This window comes from Apteryx mantelli, unplaced genomic scaffold (genome assembly GCF_036417845.1).
Source record: "Apteryx mantelli isolate bAptMan1 unplaced genomic scaffold, bAptMan1.hap1 HAP1_SCAFFOLD_40, whole genome shotgun sequence".
Lineage (NCBI taxonomy): Eukaryota > Metazoa > Chordata > Aves > Apterygiformes > Apterygidae > Apteryx > Apteryx mantelli.
In genome coordinates this window covers 2610001-2634692 of record NW_027118755.1, presented here as the reverse complement: position 1 = coordinate 2634692, position 24692 = coordinate 2610001, and positions in this window count along the sequence as shown.

Here is a 24692-nt window from a genome sequence, read left to right as displayed (position 1 = left end):
ATCAGGGAAGAGGGTTAGATCCATATTTTCGAGGGGTATCTCTTTAAGGTCCTCTCGGGGTTTACTGGAGCTGATAATCACCTGTTCACAGGAGTGGTGTCGTGCCTCGTCTTCGGGTAGAGGCAATAGTGTAGCTGGATTTAAAACGTTGCACCTTTTTAGGGTTATGTATGGGAAAGCGCGGAAGAATGTTGAGGAGATAGGCGATGGAAGCTAGCCAGACCGTTCCGTGGGAAAAGGAGCATCAACAGGACATGTTGACCCATAGCCATGTAACTGGGCCTATGCCAGTGTGGTGTGCACCTGGGCTTTGACTCGAGATTAGCGATGAGCTCAATGTGCCCACTGCGCATGTGTATAGTACACAAAAACCACGTATAGTGCCCCCCTCGGCGTTCCTCGCCATGGACCGACGCTCAGCGGTGCCAGGGACTCTCCCGCTCCTTTATTGCCTCGATCGGGAAATCGCTGGGGAACCCCCGCTCAGACGCAGAGGTAATAAATGCTCAGCATTGACCTTAGTGTGCCTTGTGTTTGTGTATCTGTTCCTGCCAGGAGTCCAGGCATCGCCCCCGCCAGACCCTTACAGGTTACATTATCTGCATGTAGAATCATAAGTTCATATCGGTGGGCTCTCTGTGGTGACAGTGCCTGGGTAGCATATTGCGTTAGCAATAACTCTACTTCAAGAGGTACATACACAGTCATCAGATGGCCCACAACTATGGGCCGTGCCTTCTCAATAATGGCTGCAGTTGCAGCTGTCGCTGTAATACACCCTGGGGTGCCTTTAGCTCCCGGTTCTAACTGGGTTGAGTAATAGGCTACCGGTCTGTGATGAGGGCTGAACCTTTGAGTGAGCACTCCGCTTGCTACTCCTGGTTGTTCATGCGCAAACAGTTCAAAGTCTTTTCTATAATCTGGTAACCCTAATGCTGGAGCCAAAGTCAAGGCCTTTTTCACAGACATAAAAGCTTTTTCTCATTCTGAACCCCAGGCCAGTGGTTCCACCTCTTCTCTCTTTCTTGCCTGGACTAGGGGGTTCATAATTTCTCCTAGTCCAGGAATCCATGGTCTGCAGAATCCCACAGCCCCTAAAAATCCCCTGAACTGTCTCTTAGTTACTGGGCGTGGTAACTCAAGAATTGCTGTTACTCGATCTGGATCAATTAGTCTGTGTCCTTTTTTCAAAATAAAACCTAAATAGTTTACTTCCTGTTGACACAGCTGGAGCTTGGATAGGGATGCACGGTGCCCTTTTTCTGCTAAGGCAGTACCTAAGGAAACAGTGTCCCTCAAACACGTTTCATAATTTCTACTGGCTAACAATAAATCATCTGCATATTGTATTAGCGCTGATTCTTTTGGAAGCTCCATGTCTTCCAAATCGTTTTTAAGTATTCATGAAAATATAGTTGGAGACCAGGAAATCCCTGTGGCAATCGAGTCCAAGTTAACTGCTGTCCTTTCCAGGTAAAGGCAAAGAGTTCTGCACTATCTATCTTCAGCTATCAGTATACTGAATAAGGCTGCTGTTAGGTCAGTTGCAGTAAAACACGCTGCCCAGTGGGGTATTTGCAACAAAACAGTTGAAGGGTCAGGAACCACTGGGTGAGGAGCAATTACATATTGATTAATAGCTCTCAAGTCTTGTACTAATCGATACTCCGGGTCACCATCAGAATCTAACCTATTCTTTCTAACTGGTGAAACTGAGGTATTATACGGAGATTCACAGGTTCGTAGAATACCTGATTTTAGATAATAGTCTATCTGTTTTTGGATATTCCTTTCCGCCTCCTGTGGAATAGGGTATTGTTTAACCACAGGGGGAGGTCCTTCCTTTGTTCTAATTGAAACTGGACCGGCTGACTTTTACAGGTCTATGTCCATCCCTGAGCGGCTCCACAATTTGGGTGGGACTAATTTTAATTCAGATGGAATTGGTAATTCTGTTATCCTTTTGTCCCCCATTTCAGCCAAAATACATGATCCCATAAAGATTAACTTTACCCCTTCCTGTTGGAGAGAGATTTGAGTATCCATAGTTTGTAGTAAGTCTCTTCCCCAGAGACAAGAAGGCGAATCTGTAGAAATTACAAAACAACCCCATGCACCCTTCTCTCCAATCGTGAATAGCATAGGCTTGGTCAATAGTCGTTCTCCTTTCCCAGTTACCCCATGCATTATAATTCTGTCTGATGATTTGTATCCCTTGGGCTCAAAATTCACAGGGAAAAAGTAGCCCCTGTATCTACTAAGAATGGTACTTCATGCCCTCCAACTTTTCCCATCATTCGACCTTTAAAATCCAATGGTATATTCCATGCATTCATTCCCATTTCCACAGGACTCCCCAGGTCCCCCGCCTCTTGTCATGCTTCTGAAAGTCATGGCCTGTTTCCACTCCTGGTCCCTCCTTGTAATCCGCCCCTCCCACAGGGTCTTCTGGGACATTCTCGTTTCCAGTGCCCTTGCTCCCCACAATAATGGCGGTGTCCTCTCTGTCCTGGTTGCCTGTCTCGTACATTCTGACTCCACCTTTCTCCCCCAGGTCTTCCTTGGCCTCTGCCGCTGTTTCCTGGAATTCCCTTTCTCAGTACTGCTGCTAGCATACCCACTCCCTCTTTTCTCTGTTGCTGTTTCTCCTTAGTTTTTTTCTCTTCCCTTCCATTATATACAAAGGTAGCCAAGCGCACTATTTGGTCCATGGATTTTCCTGGCCAATTGGGAGCATGCTTGGAGAAATATTTCTTTTATATCTGCAGATGTTTGGTCTACATAAGTAAAAACTACTGGGGGTCTGTTAGCCTCTGTCTCTGGGTCAATCCCTCCCCCAAACATTCTAATTTGCTTAAACATTCTGCACAGAAATGCCGAGGAGTGTTTGTCAATTTGTTGTTGACACTCCTGGATCTTAGACCAATTTGCAGTTCTCTGTCCAGCCAAATGTATGGCTTCCTCTACATCCTGCGTAGCTAATTGTAACTGCCAATAATCTGCTTCTATGTTATAATCTCATCCGGGATCCGCAGCCGGTCATGCCATTTGGGTGGCTGCCACTCCTCCCTGTTCAGCCCAACGACAATTTGTGTCTAGAATCACATGTTTCTCGTCAGGAGTGAATAGGGCTTCAAGAAGCATCTGCACATCCCCCCAGGTGTGGTCATATGTATGAAATATTCCCCTTACTACTTGCAACTTTTTCTGGATCCTCCCTAAGTCTGGGAGTTTGTTGACTCCATGCAGTCAAATCTTGGGGCCCCCAGGGTCAGTAGACTCGTGCAGTAGCTACCCAAGGTACCCCGTCCAGACCTGTCGGGGCCACTCCTGGCACAGGATCGACTTGCAAAGGGGCTTGAAAGGCGGAGGTGGAAGTCAAGGGGGAGTATAGAGAAGCTGAAGCAGAGGGTAGCACATAGGGTGGAGTGGTTTCCACAAGTATTTTAGCAGCTGCACTACTTACAGTATTCTGAGAAGACACATTTCTCTTGTTTTCAGATGTCTCCCATTTTTCTAGCGAATGCCCAGTTATCCCATACATACCAATATCCATTTGTCCCAGGAATCTGTCTTCTAGATGATGTCATAAAAAGGTCAGTTCTTGTTGGTCAAAAGTCCCTTGCGGTGGCCACCGTTCAGCTGGGCTGCTCTCCTGGGTAAGGAGGGGCCAGTCTTCCTGGCACAAGGTCACTAGTTTCTTTTTTCCTAACCATCAATCTTTCTCCATTTTTCCAGTACCTCAGCTAAGGGCATCCCCTTCTCTACACCAGGTATGTTTCCCATGTGTATCGGACTCTTGTGATGTGCCTTGCGCTGATCAGGCCGCACACTCCCCCTTCCGGCCAGATTGAGATGGGACTCGAAACATCTCAAATCCCAGAGGTGGGACTTGAACCCACTCAAATCCCAGAGCTGGGCCGCAAACTCGTTCTCCCCAAAATTTAGATGCGGACTTTTAACACACACCAGTCAGTACCTCCCGTCACCAAAGCTCCTAGGTGAACTCACCCAATGCCAGCTGTTGGAAGTTTGGAGAGAAGAGGATCTGATGGTGGTTGCCTAGAGTCCCATCTGGGGTGCCAAACTGTTAGGGAAACTGTTGCATCCAGTGTCCTCAACAGGGTTCGACTCTAGGTTTCCCCTTTATCCAAAAGATACAAAATAATTCTTGATAAGATGATGTGATTAGAATCACAGCTCGAGCTGGGTGCCTCCTCCAAGGGACCTCCAATGGAAAATTCGCTGGGTATTTATACCCCTACAGGTTAAGTTCTTTGTCCATTCTCTGATTTGTTGCACCAATGGTTGCTCGACAAGTAGTAGCTTCTTGTCTCTTGGTTGGTTTCCCCGTTGTGTCCAGGTGGAGCTATGGTACTCAGTGGTCATTGCTGAAGCTGCTTTGTTACTTTCTTATCTCCTTGTTCCCTCCTTGTTTGAACTGGCTCAAACAATTTTGGGAAAAGTTCAGCCATGTGCAGCCTTAGGCTTCAGTAAATGTAGCTACTAGTGCTAAGCAAATGCTATTATATCCAAGACACCATCAGCCCTCTCTCAAGGCAAGGGAAGGTGGGAGTGACCCGGCCCACTGCAGAGGGCTTTGTCCCTGACCTCACACCAATTTACCACGCGTGCTAATTTTCCAGGCTCTATTTGGATAACAGAGGGTGACAAGCTCTGATGTACACCTTCTTCCATAGGTGAAGGTTCAGCATTTTCACACTCTGTTCTCCAGAAGATGAGGGGGAGCAGATGAGTCTAGCTGTGCACTCGGTTTTCAGATGCCTGCATCACATGATGTTTTCAATGGCAGAAATCCTTGGCTTTTCCATTGTTCTCCATGTGAACGCTAGGGAGTCATTAGAGGCAAAAAGGCTGACTGAAATCTAGTGCAGACTCAGGAGAACTGGTGTGTCCATTAGTCTTGTTCCCAGCTGCCCTCTGCTTGCCAGCTCTCTCATTACAGCATGATTGCACTCAGATGTTACTCTGAAGAAGAATCTGGACTGTGCAAAGAACGGAGGAGTCCAGTTTGCCTTGAGGGCAGAGGGCTCTGTTGGGTGGGAGGGAAGACAAGGGTGCTTGTTCAGAGGAAGGTGTCTGCATTGGAGAGGCCAAGGGGAGTTGCCTGAATCTCCCCTCCTACACTGTTTCTGTTAGTCATTGCCCCTCACTTCCTGACTCCATCTCCACTGCCTTGACTTGTTCCTGCTTGGAGCTGTTGCTCTGTCCCTGTGTCTTCTCCCTGTCAGTGCTCATGGGCCTCATCCCACCCTCTGTGCATGCCATTCTGCCCTACAGAAACCTCCCAGGCAGGACAGTTTCCAGGAGCATCTCTGCGTTTGCAGTTGCTAAGAGGCAGTTCAGAAAAGCTCTGATGAGAATGATGGTAACTGCAAAGGAGATGTTGGTGCAGCCTGGATGGAGAGGGAAGGGAGGAAATGAATGGGCTTTCTGAGGTTCCTCACAGACCTCTTGATCTTTCAGAGTAACATTTTAGGAGTCTCATTTCCATGTGAGCTGTGAGCAGCCCTGACCTATGCAGTACCCTCTCTACAGGAGAATGAACCTGCCCTGCCAGGGGTCGCTCCTTCCACCCAGACCTCTCCCTGCTGCACCGTGGAGAGTTCCCTGGGCAGGCTGAGTGCTGACCCTTGCATGCAGCTGTCACTGCTCCAGGCACACATACCCCAGGGCACAGGGACACTGCTCTGAATGGCAGCCCTGTGCAGATATGTGTGCACATCCTGGCTTCATGCCCCTGCAGCCACCCCTGGGAGAAGGTAATGGTAAGGCCTTGTCCCTCTGATGGTGTGGCAGGGAATCCCTGCTCTGGAACATGTCCTCCTCCTCCACGCCAGAGAAACCGGGAGAGCCATCCGGACAGATCCCATAAGCTGTGGAATGTGCCAGGTTTAGAAAAACCCTCTAGGAACCAGAGTTGCGTTGCCCTGTGGCCAGAGACTTACTGTGTTAAGGCCTGTGAAGGTTTTGTTCTCCAGTGAGCCCTCCTCCCGCTCCAGACTGCTTTTAACTTCTCACAGATGTGTCTTGTCTCATCTTGGCCCGGAGACCTGTTGCTCTTTGCAGAGGAGCTGCTCCTGGACTGACCTTTCTCACTATGCAGCCTGCCAGGTCGCCATGAGCTCCTTCAGTCCTAGGAGCCTGGCCCAGCTCAGGAGCAGAGGCACGGCCAAAGGTGTGACTTTCTCTGCCCCATGGGCTTTCTCGAGATGTCCCTGAGGCTCCAGGGCTGACAGCTCCTGAAAGGCAGCAGGGTCCCTCCTGGAAAATGTACTTTGAAGTAAATTAAAGTAATCACCTATCTTCTCTCTCTAAACTGTGGGGAGAGTAGTGGAGTCCAGCAGCATGATTTCTCTCGTATCAGGGTGTCATTGTCTAAGAGAGATGAAACTGTCCCCCTCTGGAAATCCCTATTCCTCCCCAGTTATCAGGCAGGACATGCGAAAAGTGATAGGGAGGGGTTTGTTTTCCCATGTAGGGCAGTGATTCAGATGAGTCGATGCAGGTGTCTCTTCTTTGGTTAGAGGCTTTGGGGCAATTCATCTCCCTCCTGTGCATGCCACAGACCCAGAGGAGGTGGGATTCCTCTTCCCTCAATTCAGGCGCTCACAAAATCTGTGTCTGTGTGGGAGCTCCTTGACTAAGCTCCCATTCTAATCCATGGAGATGGAGGGGAGGAATCAGTTGCTCACACACAAACAGCTGGTGACATCTGAGGTGCCAGAGGTGATCCAAGACATGTTCAAATGTCTTCAAGCTCCTATGGAGCAATTCTGAAAGACCCACATCCTTCTGGAGCATCAGCTATGGCCTAGGAGGGCTGGAGAGGAACTATCCTTGGTGACCTGAAATGACACCAGAGGTGTATGTTTAGGACATCTGAGCCTGCCTTAATCAACCAGTCCCTGGCAGCCTGCAGACCTACTCAGCTGACCAAATGGAGGAGCTCACCATAAGGAGAGCGAGGTCTCTCTCTAGGCTCCATCAACAATATTTATTGATGTCAACAATATTTATTAAAGCTCAAGTTACTACAAAGCTAAGTGCTCATTGCTGCATTGCAGAGTCCTAAGCTAACTCAGGGCTCTCATTCGAATGAATAAAAAAGACCTCTAGTGCTGTGTCAGGGGGCTGGGGTGACCAGCACAACCACAGGAAAATACAGCACAGGAGCTACAGGAAAGCCATGCTCTTTTGGACGGGTATTGGACAAACACCTCAGGACATCTCAGAGTGGTTTGATGCCTGTATGCCAACAACTGAATGCTAACACCATGGTACTGAGGCAAGACCCATCCCACCTCCATCCAAGGGTGCTGCAGCAATGGGAGACACTTCACAGCAGGGTCTCCACTTGTGTGTCTGTGTTCTCAAACTTTGATGCTTCTCTCTCCCTGAACCTCACTCACCCACCTGATGACGGAAACAGGGAACATGCTAACAATGATCACAGTGTAGTTGGATTGCAGGCTGTCCGCTCCCAGGGATGTTCTCAGCAGGACCTACTCCTTCCTGGAGATTGGCTTCACTTCCATCACAGGCCTCACAGTGCCACTGAGACAGCTCAGGCAGAAAACTCCTCTCCTGTCATGGTTGCACAGCCAAGCCCTGTTTCTGCCTGGCTTTGGGGACTGCAGGATTTGCTCTCTTAGTGGGAACCTCATTTCGTCATGGCATGGTGATCTGCCATTAAGTCCAGCATGTCTCTGCTCTGAAATGGGGCCTTAGCATACACGGGGTCCTTGGCTGTTGGCAACAGGTTTCACAGTGGCAATTCTGTGCTCGGCCCTGGTGCCACAGCTGAGGTTCTGCAGCCCACGTGTACCCAACTGCACTCAGCCTGGGGCACAGGCAGGAGGAGCTGCAGCTGTGTGCGTGGTCACAGAAGTGCTGGCATTGTGGGAATGACTGATTTGTGATAAGACCACTCACACAGCTTGGGGTGCTTCAGTGGAAGGATAGAAGCTCTTCAGGAAAGACAGACAGGAAAGAGGAGGAGGGGAATTGCCCTCTGTGTGAAGGAACAGCTCAGATGTGTGGAGCTCCTCTATGAGAGGGAAGAAAGGCTGGGTGAATGCTAATGGGTGAGGATCAGAGGAGAGGCCAGTAAGGGTGACATTGTGGCAGAAGTTATAAACCACTACAGCAGGGTGAAGAAGTGGACAAAGTGTTCTTTAAGCAACCTGAGCAAGTCTCCGTAGCAATGATCCTGGTTCTTATGGGGGACTTTAATCTCCTTGGCATTCACTGGAAGGGCAACGCAGCAGGGCACAAACAGTCCAGGAGGTACCGGAGGGGTTGCAGGACAATTTCTTAGCCCAGCTGCCACTATGAGTCACCTGGATCTGTACTTCAAACTCAGAAGAACTGACTGGAGATGTGACACTCAGTGACAGCCTTGGGTAATACTGTTTAAGAGATATAACCATACAAATGATAGCAAAGAGTGAGCAATGGGGAGGGAAAGTGCTGTTCTGAAAACTCAGTGCAAGAGGTTACTATTACAAAGTTACAGCTAATTTGTGAAGTAAGAGACTGGCAGGAGTAAAATTAAAGAGCTTTAGTTTATCAACAGCATCATCAAGAAGAAGAAGAAATTCTACCTGAACATTGTACTGTTAATGTGATTAGTGGTAGTAGCACTAATTCCAAAATCTTTGAGAGCTGCTGCATTTTTCCTCAGTTCCAAAGTTCATCCTGCTTAGATCCTGAAAGGACTACCTCAAACCTCTACAACCTCCTCTCCTCCCAGCTCTTTATCCCCGGGACATTTTCCCATGACTTTATCACACTGTCCACCCTTTATTTTTAAGTTGGGTATAGTTATGGTAATCCCTTACAAAGAAGGGAAGTGTGTGTGTGTGTATGTGTGAAGAAGGTGGCTAAGGTCTGCAGGAGAACAGGAGCAGGCATAGGACAGTGGAGGATGTCTGCGATGGCGACAGCCAAGGCTGGTGGCAAGGCTGAAAGCCCCTGACAGAATTGAGGTCTTTGTCACCTTGGCTATGGCTGCTGTCTCTGCCAACATGGCCTACGAGAAGACACCATTTCCTTAAGGCTCCAGAAGCCTTGTTGCCTTCTCATCTGCCAGGGAACCCACGAGGTGTTGTACCGTTTTCCTGCACTTGGCATTGCCCCTCCCACCCCCCCACTCCCCAACTGAGGAAGAGCCCTGAGCAACATGTGAGGGAAAAGATCACCCTTCCGACGTGATGGACATTTGTGCTTGACAAAGCATATCAAGGGCTTACTTGGCATTGAAGCCTCTTGTACAGTTTCTTTCACTAACTGTAAGTGGTGCCTCTAATCTTCTACTCTAGTCAGCCTCCAGGGAAGGGCACTTCAGTCTGTAGTTCCCATTAACAACTGCATTGGTAATGGCCCTTGGTGGGACCCATTAATGTGCTAAGAAACCTTTGAGTTTGCTTCTGACTTCTGACTTTAAATTCTTGAGAGGTTTGTTCAATCTCCTTTCAGTGTCTGCACAAATGCACCAGAGGGCTCATTAAACACACACACACACATACACACAAACCCCTAAGGAGCCATGTCTCTTCCCATAATTGTTTTCAGGTCTTCAGGTGTCATGTGGCTAATTGGAGAGCTTTCAGGAATGTGGCTGAAAAAGGAAGGTTTCAATGAGCACTTAATAAGCAGGATCCCTGTTTCTTTCTCTTTTTCTTTTATTCTTTTGTTGTTTTCTTTATTTTTCAGCTTAAAGAATAAGTGTTATCAACATTCTACAGTTGGCATTGCTCCAGAGTGTCTCCTAATGAAGTTCAGACATGTAGGAAAAGGAGGATACTTGTGGTCAGACACTGCAAGGACAATCTTCACTCCCAGGTCCTCCATTTCTCCTCTCAGCCACCTGGGACTCATCTAACTCCTTTTTCATTTCTAGCCTTTCTCCACTGAAGTCTGTAGCTGAATGTTACAGCTCATATGAATCAATACCCACCTGCTTTATTTAGAGAACTACCTGCAAACAGATGCAGAAAGATTTGTCTTGGTTGTGAAAAATAATAATAAAAAAATAATAAAATGCATCCCTCAGCTGTACATTAAGATCAAATTGTCTCCACTGAAGGCCACTTTCCACAGGGAATAACCTTGCTGGAAGTATTTTAGATAGAGAGATAGGAAATGATAGTTAGAAACACAGTTAAGGAGTTGGCTAATGAGAAAATTAGACAAACTACTGAAAGAGGAGACAAGCTTTAAAATCCCTGTAGTTCAGAGCAGCAGCTGGGTAGCTGATAGGTGTCTGAATGAACAAAGAATAACAGGAGGAGGAAAACTGAATGGACAATGCCTAATGGGTATGTCCAGGTAGTCTTCTGAACAGATGACTTTAGAAATGGTCAACTTAATAAGGACGTGCAGAAATACATGAAAGATTAGTTAGAATAAAAACACTGTATAACAGACAGAGCAGTAGTAATGCAAGTACTGGGGAAGATCAATATTTCTTTTCCTAAGGTTAGTGCGCTTCCTGGAAATTTCCAGTTTGGCACTATAGGAAAACATTAACTTTTTATTAAAATGATTCAATGATTTCAGGTGGTGAAATGTACTTTTTTTTTTTTTTTTTTTTTTTTTACTGTTGAAGAATATTCTCCAACTTTCCAGGCAGAGCTCAGTTTCCTAAACATGAAGCATCTAGTGCCAATTTTAGAGGCCCCAGTGTTTCTGAGGTGTTTCCCTGGGACTGGTAGCTATCATGCAGGACCTAGGGGAGACCAGAGCCCCTCTGGAGCTGAAGATGGAGGCTGGCAGAGGGTACCAGGGTGTCTGTAGTGGCACCAAGATGCCTGTGTTTCTGTAACTGAAACCCACCCTGATTTTGAAAATTGTCTTCCTTTGCAAACAAAAACATCACAGGCCACCCCCAAGTCCAATGTATTAAAACAGAACAAAAGGAGGAGGATAAGAACACAAACAAAATTAAAAAGAAAAAAAAAGTGTAATAAAACATCTCCTTTGCTTCCTATATTCTTTCTTAATTTCTTTGTTGTTTCATTTTTTGTTGGCATTTTGTATACATCTGGTCTACACCATTAGAACCTATTTTTGCATCATACACAGAGCCCAGTGTCACCATAAACAATTCCTGCCCAGGACTGTGCATGCCAATCATCACTTTTGGTTCAGAGAGAGTCACACTCCACAGACTGAGAGGAAGCACTCTCTCAACTGATAGAAGCAGGGTGACTAGCTTGGGGGGAAAAAAAAAAAGTTCTATTTTGAATAGCCAGATTTGCAGTCATCTCAACATATCTGTGTTACAGTGACTTCTTACAGTGGTCTCTAGAATATCAAGCCCCACTCCTGCTCCTTCCCTGCAGGGTAGATGAAATGTGACTCCATTTTAGGTGGAGGCAGGGATGAGACCGATCTCGTTCAGTGTTAGAGATCTTCAATGCAGATGTCTGTGTCAAATCGAGTTGACTAGACTTCCCTTTCTAGTCAGCAGAGAGAAATAAGTGGCCTCAACTGAGATGTCTTGTTGTACCATTCCTAGTGACCAGCTAATGCGCCACAAAGGCCTGCTGCACGTCCTGGGTCACATCTTCCAGTCCCAGGTGGGTGCTTCAGCTTCCCCAGGGTATCTCAGACAGCAATAGCCACCTCTGTGTGTGCAACAGAACGTAGATTTTAGTAGAAAGTTGAAATCTATTCAGTAAGGAACTCTGTCTAATAGCTGAAAAAGTCCTCATTTTCAGAATTCCAAGGGAGTTTTTAAAGTAAATTCTCATCACTTTTTCATAGGTTTCTATTGACAACACCATAAGCATGCACTAGCAAGCTGATTACCCTCCCTGTATGAGGATATATACAGAGATCTATATATACACGCACAAACATATATAGATACATATATATAGCCATTTACCAAAATGAACTTCCTACTTTGAATGGAGAACCGTTGAGTTGAGAAACATTGTTCAGAGGAACTTCTATTTTTGTATTGACATATATGTGTATCTCTGCCTCTCTGTCTTTTATTTTTCTTCTACCTATTCTGTCTTTATGCAGCTCACAAAGGAAAGATTCATTGAACCACAGAAACTGGACATCACCTAGTCCAAACACCCCACTCAAAGCACGATGAGATAGATAAGATTGCTCAAGGATTCCCCCCCCTTCCCCTCCTGCAAATAGGTATCATCTGCAAGTGTGCTGAAAGTGCATGCTATCCCATTCTCCAGGGAATTAATGAATTAAGCCATTCACAGTCCAATGCTCTTGACCAGTTCCCTTGGTCAGTCCATACTGGTTCACCAAGCTCCTTCTTGTCCTCCCTGTGTTTAGGAATGGCTGCCAGGAGGATTTGTTCCCATCCCTTCCCAGGGACTGAGGTAAGGGTGAGAGGCCTGTAATTCCCCAGATCCTTCTTCATGCTTTTCTTGCAGATGGGTGTAACATCTACCTTTTCCCAGGCATCAGGAAACTCCTGCTCTGGCCCTCCCAAAATAACTGAGGGTGGTGTCAAGGTACAGTGAGCACTAATAGGACTTAATGGCCCTGAGCAGGCACACGTGGGGCCTCTACCCACACCCTCTGCCTGTGACCCCAGGAGCCCCATTTAATCTCTGCCCTGGGCCTTCAGTCTCTACCTGAGTTATATTGCAAAGGTGCTGTTTTCCAGCTCAGACAGAGCTGGGCCTGGGCATAGATTCTAGACACTAGACCCTGTTGATCCACAGACCTGCCTGGTGATCGCTGGACCTGATCCTCACCAGTGGGTTGACTTCCTGGCTTGGCCTTGGACCTGGCCCATCATCACAAACTTGCCTGATGGTCTAGACTCTTGGCTGAACCTGCATGTGATCTCTGTGTCTGCCCTGTTTGCCTGGCTCTGGTACTGTGGGATTCAGCCCTGACTGGTGAGGCCTCTGTCCTGATGGCTGTGTTATCACTTTGCCATTCTGCTCCCTATCCTTTAGGGAGTAGCTGGCCCTTTCTGAACCCTGGCAGCTTAAGACTCAAGGGACTACTGACAGAATTGCAGCAGAAATACATAGATGCTTGGAATAGCAATAAACTTATTGGAAAGAAGTTTGCCCCTGAAATCAGTGAAACAACTTGGTGATAAAAGGTAACAGCAGCAGAATCACAGAATGGTTGAGGTTGGAAAGGACCTCTGGAGATCAACTAGTCCAATCCCCCTGCTCAAGCAGGGTCACCTAGAGCACATTGTAGAGGATCGCGTCCAGGTGGGTTTTGAATATCTTCAGAGAAGGACACTCAAAAGCCTCTCTGAACCTGTTCCAGTGTTCTGTCACCCTCACAGTAAAGTTTTTCCTCATGTTCATATGGAACTTCCTGTGTTTCAGCTTGTGCCCATTGCTTCTTGTCCTGTTGCTGGGCATCACTGAAAAGAGTCTGGCCCCATCCTCTCAACACCTTCCCTTCAGATACTAATACACACTGATAAGATTCCCCTCTCAGTCTTCTCTTCTCCAGGCTGAACAGGCCCAGCTCTCTCAGCCTTTCCTCATAAGAGAGATGCTCCAGTCCCCTAATCATCTTTGTAGCCCTTCGCTGGACTTGCTCCAGTAGTGCCACATCCTTCTTGTACTGGGGAGCCCAGAACTGGATGCAGTACTCCAGCTGTGGCCTCAGCAGGGCTGAGTAGAGGGGGAGGATCCCCTCCCTCCACCGGCTGGCAATGCTCCTCCTAATGCACCCCAGGATTCCATTGGCCGCCTTGACCACAAGGGCATATTGCTGCCTCGTGGTCAACTTGTTGTCCACCAGCACTCCCAGGTCTTTCTCCGCAGAGCTGCTTTCCAGCAGGTCAACCCACAACCTGTACTGCTGCAGGGGGTTATTCCTCCCTAGGTGCAGGACCCTGCACTTGCCTTTGTTGAACTTCAGGAGGTTCCTCTCTGCCCAACTCTCCAGCCTGTCCAGGTCTCTCTGAATGGCAGCACAGCCCTCTGGTGTATTGGCCACTCCTCCCAGTTCTGTATCATCGGCAAACTTGCTGAGGGTGCACTCTGTGCCTTCATCCAGGTCATTGATGAAGAAGTTGAACAAGACCGGACCCAGTCTTGACCCCTGGGGGACACTGCTAGCTACAGTCCTCCAACTAGACTCTGTGCCACTGATCACAACTCTCTGAGCTCTGCCATTCAGCCAGTTCTCAAGCCACTTCACTGTCTGCTCATCTAACCCGCACCTCATGAGCTTCCCTATGAGGATGTTATGGGAGACAGTGTCAAAAGCCTTGCTGAAGTCAAGGCAGACAACATCCACTGCTCTACCCTCATCTACTCAACCAGTCATTCCATCAGAGAAGGCTATCAGATTGGTTCAGCATGATTTCCCCTTGGTGAAGCCATGCTGACTACTCCTGATCACCTTCTTGTCCTCCACATGCTTGGAGATGGCCTCCAGCATGAGTTGCTCCGTCACCTTTGCAGGGATGGAGGTGAGGCTGACTGGCCTGTAGTTTCCTGCTTCCTCCTTCTTGCCCTTTTGGAAGACTGGAGCAACACTGGCTTTCTTCCAGTCTTCAGGCACCTCTCCTGTTCTCCATCACCTTCCAAAGATGGTGGAGAGTGGCCTAGCAATAACATCTGCCAACTCCCTCCGCACTCATGGGTACATTTCATCAGGGCCCATGAACTTCTGGATTGCCTGTGCCTTGCTGTGTTTTCCCTCCAGGAGGTACCAGGGTGGTTAAAGTCACCCATGAGAACCAGGGCCTGTGATTGCAAGGCTACTTCCAGCTGTCTCTTGAAGGCCTCATCTGCTTCTTCCTGATCAGGTGGCCTGTAGCAATTGCCCATAATCATGCCAGCCATGTTAGTCTGCCCCTTAATCCTTACCCACAAGATCTCAGCCAGCCCATCATCCACCCCTAGGCAGAACTCCATGCATTGCAGTTGCTCTCTCACATAAAGGGTGACTCCTCCTCCTCGCCTTCCTGGCCTGTCCTTCCTAACCAGCCTGTAACCATCCACTGCAGCATTCCAGTCAGGTGAGCTATGCCACCATGTGTCCAGAATCACAGTGAGATCATAGCCCTGTAACTGCAGACAGACCTCTAGTTCCTCCTGTTTATTTCCCATGCTGCATGCATTTGTGTACAGGCACTTCAGAAAGGCATCTGAACATACCAGTTTCTTGGGAGGGCTGCAAGAGCTTTCCCCATAGCCTTATCTTGTAGGCACTTCCTTGCCTGCATGCAAATGCTTGAGACATCCCCACCTGAACCCTGTTTTGCTGTGTTTAAGTCAGGTGTTAAAGATTCTACACTGCAAAAGCAGCATGATTGCCAGAGTGCACAGAGATAAGCAGTGGGCATTGGAGAATGCAAGGGATTAAGATCTGGTAGAGGAGTAATGTTGGAGAATGGGTACATGCAGATAGGCTTACTTCTGAGTTTAGAGTGGCCTTTGAGAAGGTAGTAGAAGGCCAGGAAATGCCCCAGGTGCCTTCCGTGAGGCACCTGAAGCTTGGCTATCCTGTCTGGTGAGAGACATGTTTAAGAGGAAGGCCAGTCAGTATAGACATGGAGGAAAGAAAGGGGAGTGAGATGGGTGCTCTTTTGGAGATACCAGTGCTTGTTTGAGTTAGATCACTGCAAACTGGCTGGCATCATCTTAGATAAGATTGAGTTAATGAAATGCAAGCTCCCCTTGGAAGAGCTATATGTCACTTCTAAAAAGAAGTGAAAGGTAGTGAGTCCTTTCGTCAACTTGGTGACGCTTTGGGCACTGGAAAGGCAGACAGTTCTGTTTTCAGAAATGGATGATTACAGCTAAGGAAATTCACAAAAAGGTAATGGAAATGGGGGAAGGGGAGAGTTACAGTGCCAGGGTAGTTGGCAAAACACAGCTCAAGTCAGGATGCCTCCAGCAGGTGAATGCAGCCAAGGAAGTGCGCATGGGATGTGGCTATGGAGGATCCTCTTGTATCCCTCCTGGGAAACCTGCATGTTCGATCACCTCCCTGAAATGCCTGTACACCAATGCACGCAGCATGGGGAACAAACAGGAAGAACTAGAGATCTGTGTGTGGTCACGGGGCCATGATCTCATTGCCATCACAGAGACATGGTGGGATAGCTTGCATGACTGGAGTGCTGTCATGGATGGCTACGTGCTTTTTAGGAAAGACAGGCCAGGAAAGCGAGGTGCTGGAGTTGCTCTTTATGTGAGAGAGCAACTGGAATGTATTGAGCTGTGCCTAGGGGTGGATGAAGAGCGAGTCGAGAGCTTATGGGTAAGGATTAAAGGGCAGGCTAGCACGGGTGACACAGTTGTAGGTGTTTACTACAGGCCACCTGATCAGGAAGAGGAAGTCGATGAGGCCTTCTACAGACAACTGGAAGTAGCCTCACGATCCCAGGCCCTGGTTCTCATGGGGGACTTCAACCACCCCAACATCTGCTGGAAAGACAACACAGCTAGGCACAAACAGTCCTGGAGGTTCCTGCAGAGCATTGGTGACAACTTCTTGACACAGGTGGTGGAGGAGCCAACAAGGAGAGGTGTGCTGCTGGAACTTATCTTAACAAAGAAAGGAGTGGTTGGAGATGTGAAGGCTGGGGGCAGCCTTGGCTGCAGTGACCATGAGATGGTGGAGTTCAGGATCCTGTGAGGAAGAAGCAGGGCACTAAGTAGGATCGCAACCCTGGACTTGAGGAGAGCAAACTTTGTCGTCTTCAGGAACCTACTTGGAGGAATGCCATGGGTGAGGGCCCTAGAAGGAAGGGGGCTCCAAGAGAGCTGGTTAATAGTCAAACATCGCTTCCTCCAGGCTCAAGAGCGGTGCATCCCTATGAGTAGGAAGTCAAGCAAAGGGGGCAGGAGACCTGCATGGATGAGCAAGGAGCTCCTGGCAAAACTCAACCAGACAAAGGAAGTATACAGAAAGTGGAAAGGGGGACAGGCCACTTGGGAGGAACATAGGAACATTGTCAGAGTATGCAGGGATGCGACGAGGAAGGCTAAGGCCATTTGGAATTAAATCTGGAGAGAGATGTCAAGGACAACAAGAAGGGCTTCTTCAAATACCTCAATATCAAAAGGAAGACTAGGGAAAATGTGGGCCCACTGCTGAATGGGGTGGGTGCCCTGGTGACAAAGGATGCAGAGAAGGCAGAATTACTGAATGCCTTCTTTGCTTCAGCCTTTACTGCTCAGGCCAGCCCTCAGGAACCCCAGACCCTGGAGGCAAGAGAGAAAATCTGGAGAAAGGAAGATTTTCCCTTGGTGGAGGAGGAGTGGGTTAGAGATCATTTAAGCAAACTTGACACCCACAAATCCATGGGCCCTGATGGGATGCACCCACGAGTGCTGAGGGAGCTGGCAGATGTTATTGCTAAGCCACTCTCCACCATCTTTGAAAGGTGATGGAGAACAGGAGAGGTGCCTGAGCACTGGAAGAAAGCCTGTGTCACTGCAGTCTTCAAAAAGCGCAAGAAGGTGGATCCAGGCAACTACAGGCCAGTCAGCCTCACCTCCATCCCTGCAAAGGTGATGGAGCAGCTCATCCTGGAGGCCATCTCCAAGCATGTGGAGGACAAGAAGGTGATCAGGAGTAGTCAGCATGGCTTCACCAAGGGGAAATCATGCTTAACCAATCTGATAGCCTTCTCTGATGGAATGACTGGCAGGGTAGATGAGGGGAGAGCAGTGGATGTTGTCTGCCTTGACTTCAGCAAGGCTTTTGACACTGTCTCCCATAACATCCTCATAGGGAAGCTCAGGAAGTGCAGGTTAGATGAGCAGACAGTGAGGTGGCTTGAGAACTGGCTGAATGGCAGAGCTTGGAGGGTTGTGATAAGTGGCACAGTCTCGTTGGAGGGCTGTAGCTAGTGGTGTCCCCCAGGGGTCAGGGCTGTGTCCAGTCTTGTTCAGCTTCTTCATCAATAACCTGGATGAAGGCACAGAGTGCACCCTCAACAAGTTGGCTGATGACACAAAACTGGGAGCAGTGCCTAACAGACCAGAAGGCTGTGTTGCCATTCAGAGAGACCTGGACAGGCTGGAGAGTTGGGCAGAGAGGAACCTCCTGAAGTTCAACAAAGGCAAGTGCAGGGTCCTGCACCTAGGGAGGAATAAACCCATGCACCAGGACAGGTTGGAGGCTGATCTGCTGGAAAGCAACTCTTTGGAGAAGGACATGGGAGTGCTGGTGGACACCAAGTTAAGCATGAGGCAGCAATGTGCCCTTGTGGCGAAGAAGGCCAATGGTATGCTGGGGTGCATGAGGAAGAGTGTTGCCAGCAGGTCGAGGGAGGGGATCCTCCCCCTCTACTCAGCCCTGCTGAGGCCACAGCTGGAGTACTGCGTCCAGTTCTGGGCTCCCAGTACAAGAGGGATGTGGCACTACTGGAGCAAGTCCAGCGAAGGGCTCCAAAGATGATTAGGGGACTGGAGCATCTCTCTTATGAGGAAAGGCTGAGAGAGCTGGGCCTGTTTAGCCTGGAGAAGAGAAGGCTGAGAGGGGATCTTATCAACGTGTACAAGTATCTGAAGGGAGGGTGTCAAGAGGATGGAGCCAGACTCTTTTCAGTGGTGCTGAGCGACGGGACGCGAGGCAACGGGCACAAACTGAAACACAGACAGTTCCATCTGAACATGAGGAAAAAATCTTTTATTGTTAGGGTGACAGAGCACTGGAAGAGGTTGCCCAGAGAGGTTGTGGAGTCTCCTTCTCTGGAGATATTCAAAAGCCGCCTGGACGCGATTCTGTGCAAGGTGCTGTAGGGGACACTGCTTGAGCAGGTGTGTTGGACTAGATGATCACCAGAGGTCCCTTCCAACCTCAACCATTCTGTGATTCTGTGAAATGAATAAGAACTCCGCACTTGTATTGGACTGCCTAAGTCTGAGGGATCTCATCAGAGAAGACTCACAAGGCATCAGGCTGGCAGAAAACTATAATCTTTGGCTGGTGTCCAGCAAGATCCCAGAGGGAGTCAAGGAATGCAGAACTATGTTAATGCCAAAATCTGCTGACCCAGTAGAACAACTAGATATTAAGAACTGATGACCCATTACCATCAGGCTGATTAATGTGAGGCTATTTTTAAGTGTCTTAACAGCAGGGCTGACAAAGGCATCTCTGATTAACAGCTGTCAAAGGGGCTTTATATCAGTCCCCAGGTGTTTGAACATTTCCAGGTGCTTCAGATACTGATTAAAAATGCCAAAAGGGAACACAAGCCTTTGAGAGTTGTCTTCATGGATCTAGTGAAAGCTCTTGACTTGGTGAGTCATCAGCATATTCTTCAGGCCCTGAAACAGAAAGGTGTTGATGAACATGGAATAGGCATCATCAGCTGGACTCAGCTGGAGGTGAAGGAAAGTCAGTCAGATGGTATTAAGATCCTCACCAGAGTAAAACAGAGATGCCATTTCCTCAGTGCTGTTCAATCTATTAATAGACCCATTGTCATACTGATTAGAAGAGCTGGGAAGAGGGTTTTGGCACAACAGCAACAAGGTTCCAACTGTGGCCTTCACAGATGATCTAGCTTTATTAAGTGACTCCTGGGATGGGATGCAAGGAAACATCACAGTGGTGGAGGAATTTGGTAAACTAACAGGGCTGAGGATGCAAGGTGAAAAGTTCCATGGGTTTTACATTAGGACCACAAAAGACTTGCCTACTATCAGTGATGGTGACCCATGGGTAGTGAGCAGTTTGAAGCTGAACATGATAGAACTGGGCAACTCCAAGAAGCATTTGGGCCTCTGGGTGGACCCTTGGGTTGACCTATCTAAATTGGAGTTACAAGAGAAACTTCACTCCTGGCTAGTAAATATGAAGGGGGGGGAGGGAAGCAGAGGGGGGAGGGGGCATGGAAACCACCACAGAAGGTGGAGATTTTAAATGCATGATCCCTCAACTGGTGTCTTCAGTGGATCACTCTGATACAAAGGCCATATAGTTCCTTTCCCTTGACTTGGCCATAAGAACAGCAGTGAAGAACTGGTTTCACTTACCTTCCAGCACTTGTGGCTCCTTTTATGCCAGTGCTAGGGATGGCGCCTTGGGGGTTGCACGGCTGGCAAGTCCAATCCCAAATATACAGGCTCGGAGAGTACACTGAATCATCCACTCCCAAGATAACTTCACCCAGTCAATTGTACTGGAGGAAGGCATCCAAAAGGACTTATGTATGTGCTATGTACGGTTGTTCCCTCAGGACACGGGCTCTGTGCAGCCCTCTTGCTAAATCTTCAAAGAGATAGTTGGTTCTTGATTTCTTATTGGCCTATTTGATCAGTAAGTCTAAGGTTCAAGGTGTGTTAAGTGAACCTTTAGCCTTCCACTAAAGCAGAGCAAAAGTCTTCACACAGATGCTTAAGTTTGCTTAGTACTCTGCATCTCTCTTTCTGCCTTAATAGCTGGTTACTGGGCTGGAGAGATTTGTAGGGACAGATTACACACCTGAAGGAGTTGAAGACCAGGTTTTCCTAGATAGCTTTGATTGCACCAGGCTTCACTCATCTGGGACTGAAACAGGGTAATGCAGATTGTGGCACTGTTCTTATGACATCATCACAAGCCTGTGAGGGTAGAGAGAAAAACTAGCAAATCCAACCTGGAAAAGGTACCATGGTTTAATTCCTGGTTGAGTAAATAGTCCAATGCCTTGTCATCTAAGTAGTGAGAAGGTGAGCCAGGATCTGAGGGCAGCCACAATGCAAGCCAAGCAAAGACCTCACCATTAGGGTGCAGTCCCAAGGCACCAGAGGCAGGTGAACAGAGCAGGGTAGTGACAGCAACAGGTCCTATTGACAGTCCAGTGATAGTCAGGAAAGGTGGGATTAACAGGCCTGATTCAAGGTCCACACAGGGATTCCAAGCAGCACTTCAGGAAGAGGGTGAGAGCAGAACCCCCTAAGACAAAATTCAGGAAGGCCTGAAGGCCTCAGCCTGCATTGAAATGGAGGCCCTGGTCAGAGGGAGTGGGTGGAGGCCCCAGGTGAGGCTGGTCAGGGCAATTAAGGCCTCCTACTGCACTCAGGGCCATAACAGCAGCCTCCCCTCACAGCAGTGTGTGTCGTCAGCCCTTACAGGGGCCTGTGTTTGGAGGGGGAACTTGCTCTGGAAAGCCCTGATCTTGGCTGCAGCATGTACTTTGTCCACTGGTTCCCAGGGGTGCTCCTCAGGTCCATTGCTGTGCCAGTCAAGGAGATAGGAAGTTTCCCCCAGAGGAGTTCAGAGTCTAAACTTCACCTCACTTGCTGTTGTGGTTGCCCTTGTGTCATGACCAGAGGTGGGGGAGTAGCTGGCAGTGGAAGGGGTCTGGATGATTAGGCTTCAGGAGGGAGGCAGAAAAACAAGGTGAATCTTCAGGGACTGTGGGAGCTCCATGTGGGAGGTAACTGCATTGATCTGGTCACCAATGGTGAAAGGCCCCAGGCAGTGATGGTCCAGCTTGCCAGATGGTCAGGTAGCTGCATGTGCTCACTGGAAAGCCATGCTTGATCACCAGTGGGAAAGGCTGTGGCTGGGTGACACTATCTCCCTGCTTGTCTATTGCAGGCAGTTTTGACTTTGTCCAGCTGGGTTATGAGGAGGGCATGTTGGGACTTGTGCAAGCAGGTCAGCAGCTGCAGGTAGATGGGAAGCTGCTGGTGTGGATGACTTTCAGGGTGGAACCCAAACTGAGCAACAAATGGGGTCTGCTTATTATAAGCTTGCTTATAAGCTTATAAGTTATAAGCTTACTCTGAAAATGGGAAGAGGGTGGCACAGTCATCTTGGAGAAAAAGACTGTATTGCTTCAGGATCTGATCCACTCAGTCACAACTGCTTGTGTCATGGGTCACCAGTAGACCTGGATAATCAGATGCTTTGTGTTCCCGGATGCCCCCCTCCATGTCCAGCTGCAGGTGCATCATGGCATCATTGGAGGACCCGAGCTCACAGTGGTCCCTATGGCTTGGTCCGAGACAGCAGGTTCTACAATGAAAGGCCAGCTGGGGTTTGGGTGGACAAGGAGCAGGGCTCTGGTGAATGCCTATTTTAATTCCTCGTGCAGTCTGTGGCACCAGTGGAAGTTGCAGTGAGGCAGGAACCTTGGGGCTGAGACTGTGCTGTGCTGAGGGCACTGCTAGGATGCAGAGCTGCTGTATTTGGTACCAGTCTTGTGCAGTTCACTGTGTTGGTCACTGCCCTACAGAAGGTCACTGCAGGGCTCATTTCAAACACAGGCATGGCAGCCATGCAGCCAGACAGCTGTTGGTGTTATGTGGCACGAGAAACACGGGCCTTTCTAGAGCCATCCCTGTGGGGTGCGGTAGCTGGGGAGCAGTTCCATGACGATCCCAGGGCTGACCCTTACCCTCACCCTTTGAGTAATGCCTGCCTGCAGGGAAGTGAAAGGATTCCCATTTCCTGTAAAGTCTAGGGTTGTGCTTCTGCAACCAGGGCAAGCTGAAGATGACTGGAGAGAAGGCTGTATGCCAGATGGGGCAGGACTACTATCTCAGAATGTCCAGGTGTCATAGTTGTGGTCAGAAGAATGGATTCATGGGCAACGGTCCCCTCCCCCACCCCCACCCCCAGGGACTCATCCTATCTACTGCACTGACCATATTTGGGATCAGCTATGGCTGGGTGAGACTGTGGGCACTCTGGACAAATTCAGAGGCCACAAGAGTGTGGGAAACCCCCAAGTCCACCAGAGCAGTGGTTTGGATTGTGTGCCCATGAGGGAAGGCAATGATAAGGGGTATGGTGAGGTGAGGCTCTAGGGCATACACCTGCAACCATCCTCCCTTGGCACCAGTAGGAGCAGGAGATTTGCTGGTGCAGTAAGGAGTGTTAAGGGGGAGGAGGTGAGGAAAAGCATGGCTGGGCTCCTGCAAGGGTCCCATTGCACTCTCAGGCATTCCATGAGGTGCCTGCCCACAGAGAGAGGCAGGTCTGAGAGCTGCCTCAGGCTCTGGGGAGGATCCACCCTGGCCATTCTCCCCACCCTGCTGCCCCAGCCAACTTCCTCACTTGTAGTGGATAGTCAGCAGCTGAGTGATTCCCCTGCCAGAGCTCCAGCAAGGTAAGCTCAGCCACAGCTGCACACTGACAAGCCACAAAGAGGTCCTCAGGGTCTGCAGAATAAAGTTCTTCTGCTGCATGAAGGGAGTAACCCAGTCTAGGGCCATCCTGGAGAGCCAGGAGATGACAGCTGAGCAGCTGATATGTGTTGGGAAGGGCTCTGAGGAAGCAGGGAGCATTAGGGTCACTGGACTAATGAGCCCCCTTCCCTTGCTTAATGCTCATGAAAGGGTTCAGTGAGCTGGGGAGCAAGGATGCTCTGGGCACAGGGGAAGCCAACACGACCTGCAAGCTTGTGATGTGCCAAGCCTTAATAGAGCCCCTGAGCAGAGTGGGTGGGTGGAGGCCCCAGATGAGGCTGGTCAGAGCAATGAAGGCTTCCAATGAAGGCCTCTTAGTGCACTCAGGGCCTTGGTTGTCTCCAGCTAATCCCTGACTAGGGGAAAAGGCCTGGTGGAATCAGCAAGGAAAGAAGAGCAAGCCTGTTGAGCTTGACTCTAATTTGGCACTGCAGAGAGATGTAGGAGGTGCAGAGGAAGCAGGAGGCCCTGTGGAAATGCGGCCCATGCTGTGGCTGGGGCACCAGTGAAATACCACTCTTGTGGGGGGTTTTTTGTTTGTTTTTCCCCAATGCCCCAGTGAGGCTGGGGACAAGCCCCAAGGGGTTCTGCCTTCTGCTGCCAAGTTCCCGGTGTGTGTTGGGCATGACATGCTCTGAGGACAGTGTCAGGTGGGCAGTTTGAATGGGGTGGTAGAGGTGTCAAGTGGTAACATGGATGTGCTAAGGCAAGGTGAGGGAAGCCAGAAGCTTGCTTGTTCTTGCTCTTCAGTACAACTGTGGACCGTAAGAGTGAGGTCTTGTGATCCTTGTGACTTTAGGAGTTTTAGGCAGGTGGTGCACTGGGGGGCTGGGTGGCCTGGCCCTGCATTCCTCTAACACCCATTTAAAAAAAAAAAAAAAACCACAAACAAGGAAAGAAACAACAACAAAACAAAAAACAACACGACACCAAAAAGGAGCAAGCAAAAACCCACCTAAGCAAACAAAGCATGCAAGAAGCCAGGGAGAGGAAGAAGCTCTCCAAGCAATCCGAAAGGATTTGGTGGGGGGTGTGGCCTGGCCAAGTTGCGGCGAGCCCACTGCGTTCGCCTTGGCAGCGGCCGGCCCATCCAGCGAGGAGCTGCCTGCTGGAGCGGCGAAGGCGGCGTGTGCTCTCTCCTACTTTCCGTGGGCTTCTTCACCGAACCCAGCTCTGCAAGGCAGAGTGGCCCTGTGAGTTCTGAGATGTCTGAAAACCTGCGTGAGGTGTTGGCGATGGTCTCAGCCCCAGGTTGCCCAGTGCCAGCTGCAAGAAGCCATTGGCAGGGTGGCGAACGAGAAGGGGCAAGTGGGTGCCACCCACGCACACCAGGTGTGCCTCAGAGGCACCCTGTGCGCAGAAGGGGGGAGTCCCCCTCTGCCTCTCTCCCCTAGAGCTGCCGGTCCCCCACCTGCTGTGGAGCATGCCGCCCTGGTGTTTCTCAGTTGGGGGGCTGCACCCACCTCGAGGTCGCTTTCTCCTCTAGCACATCCGTTGCTCCCGAAAAGGGAGCGTGCGCGCGGCGAGGGTTCATCCCTCCACCCGCACGCCCAA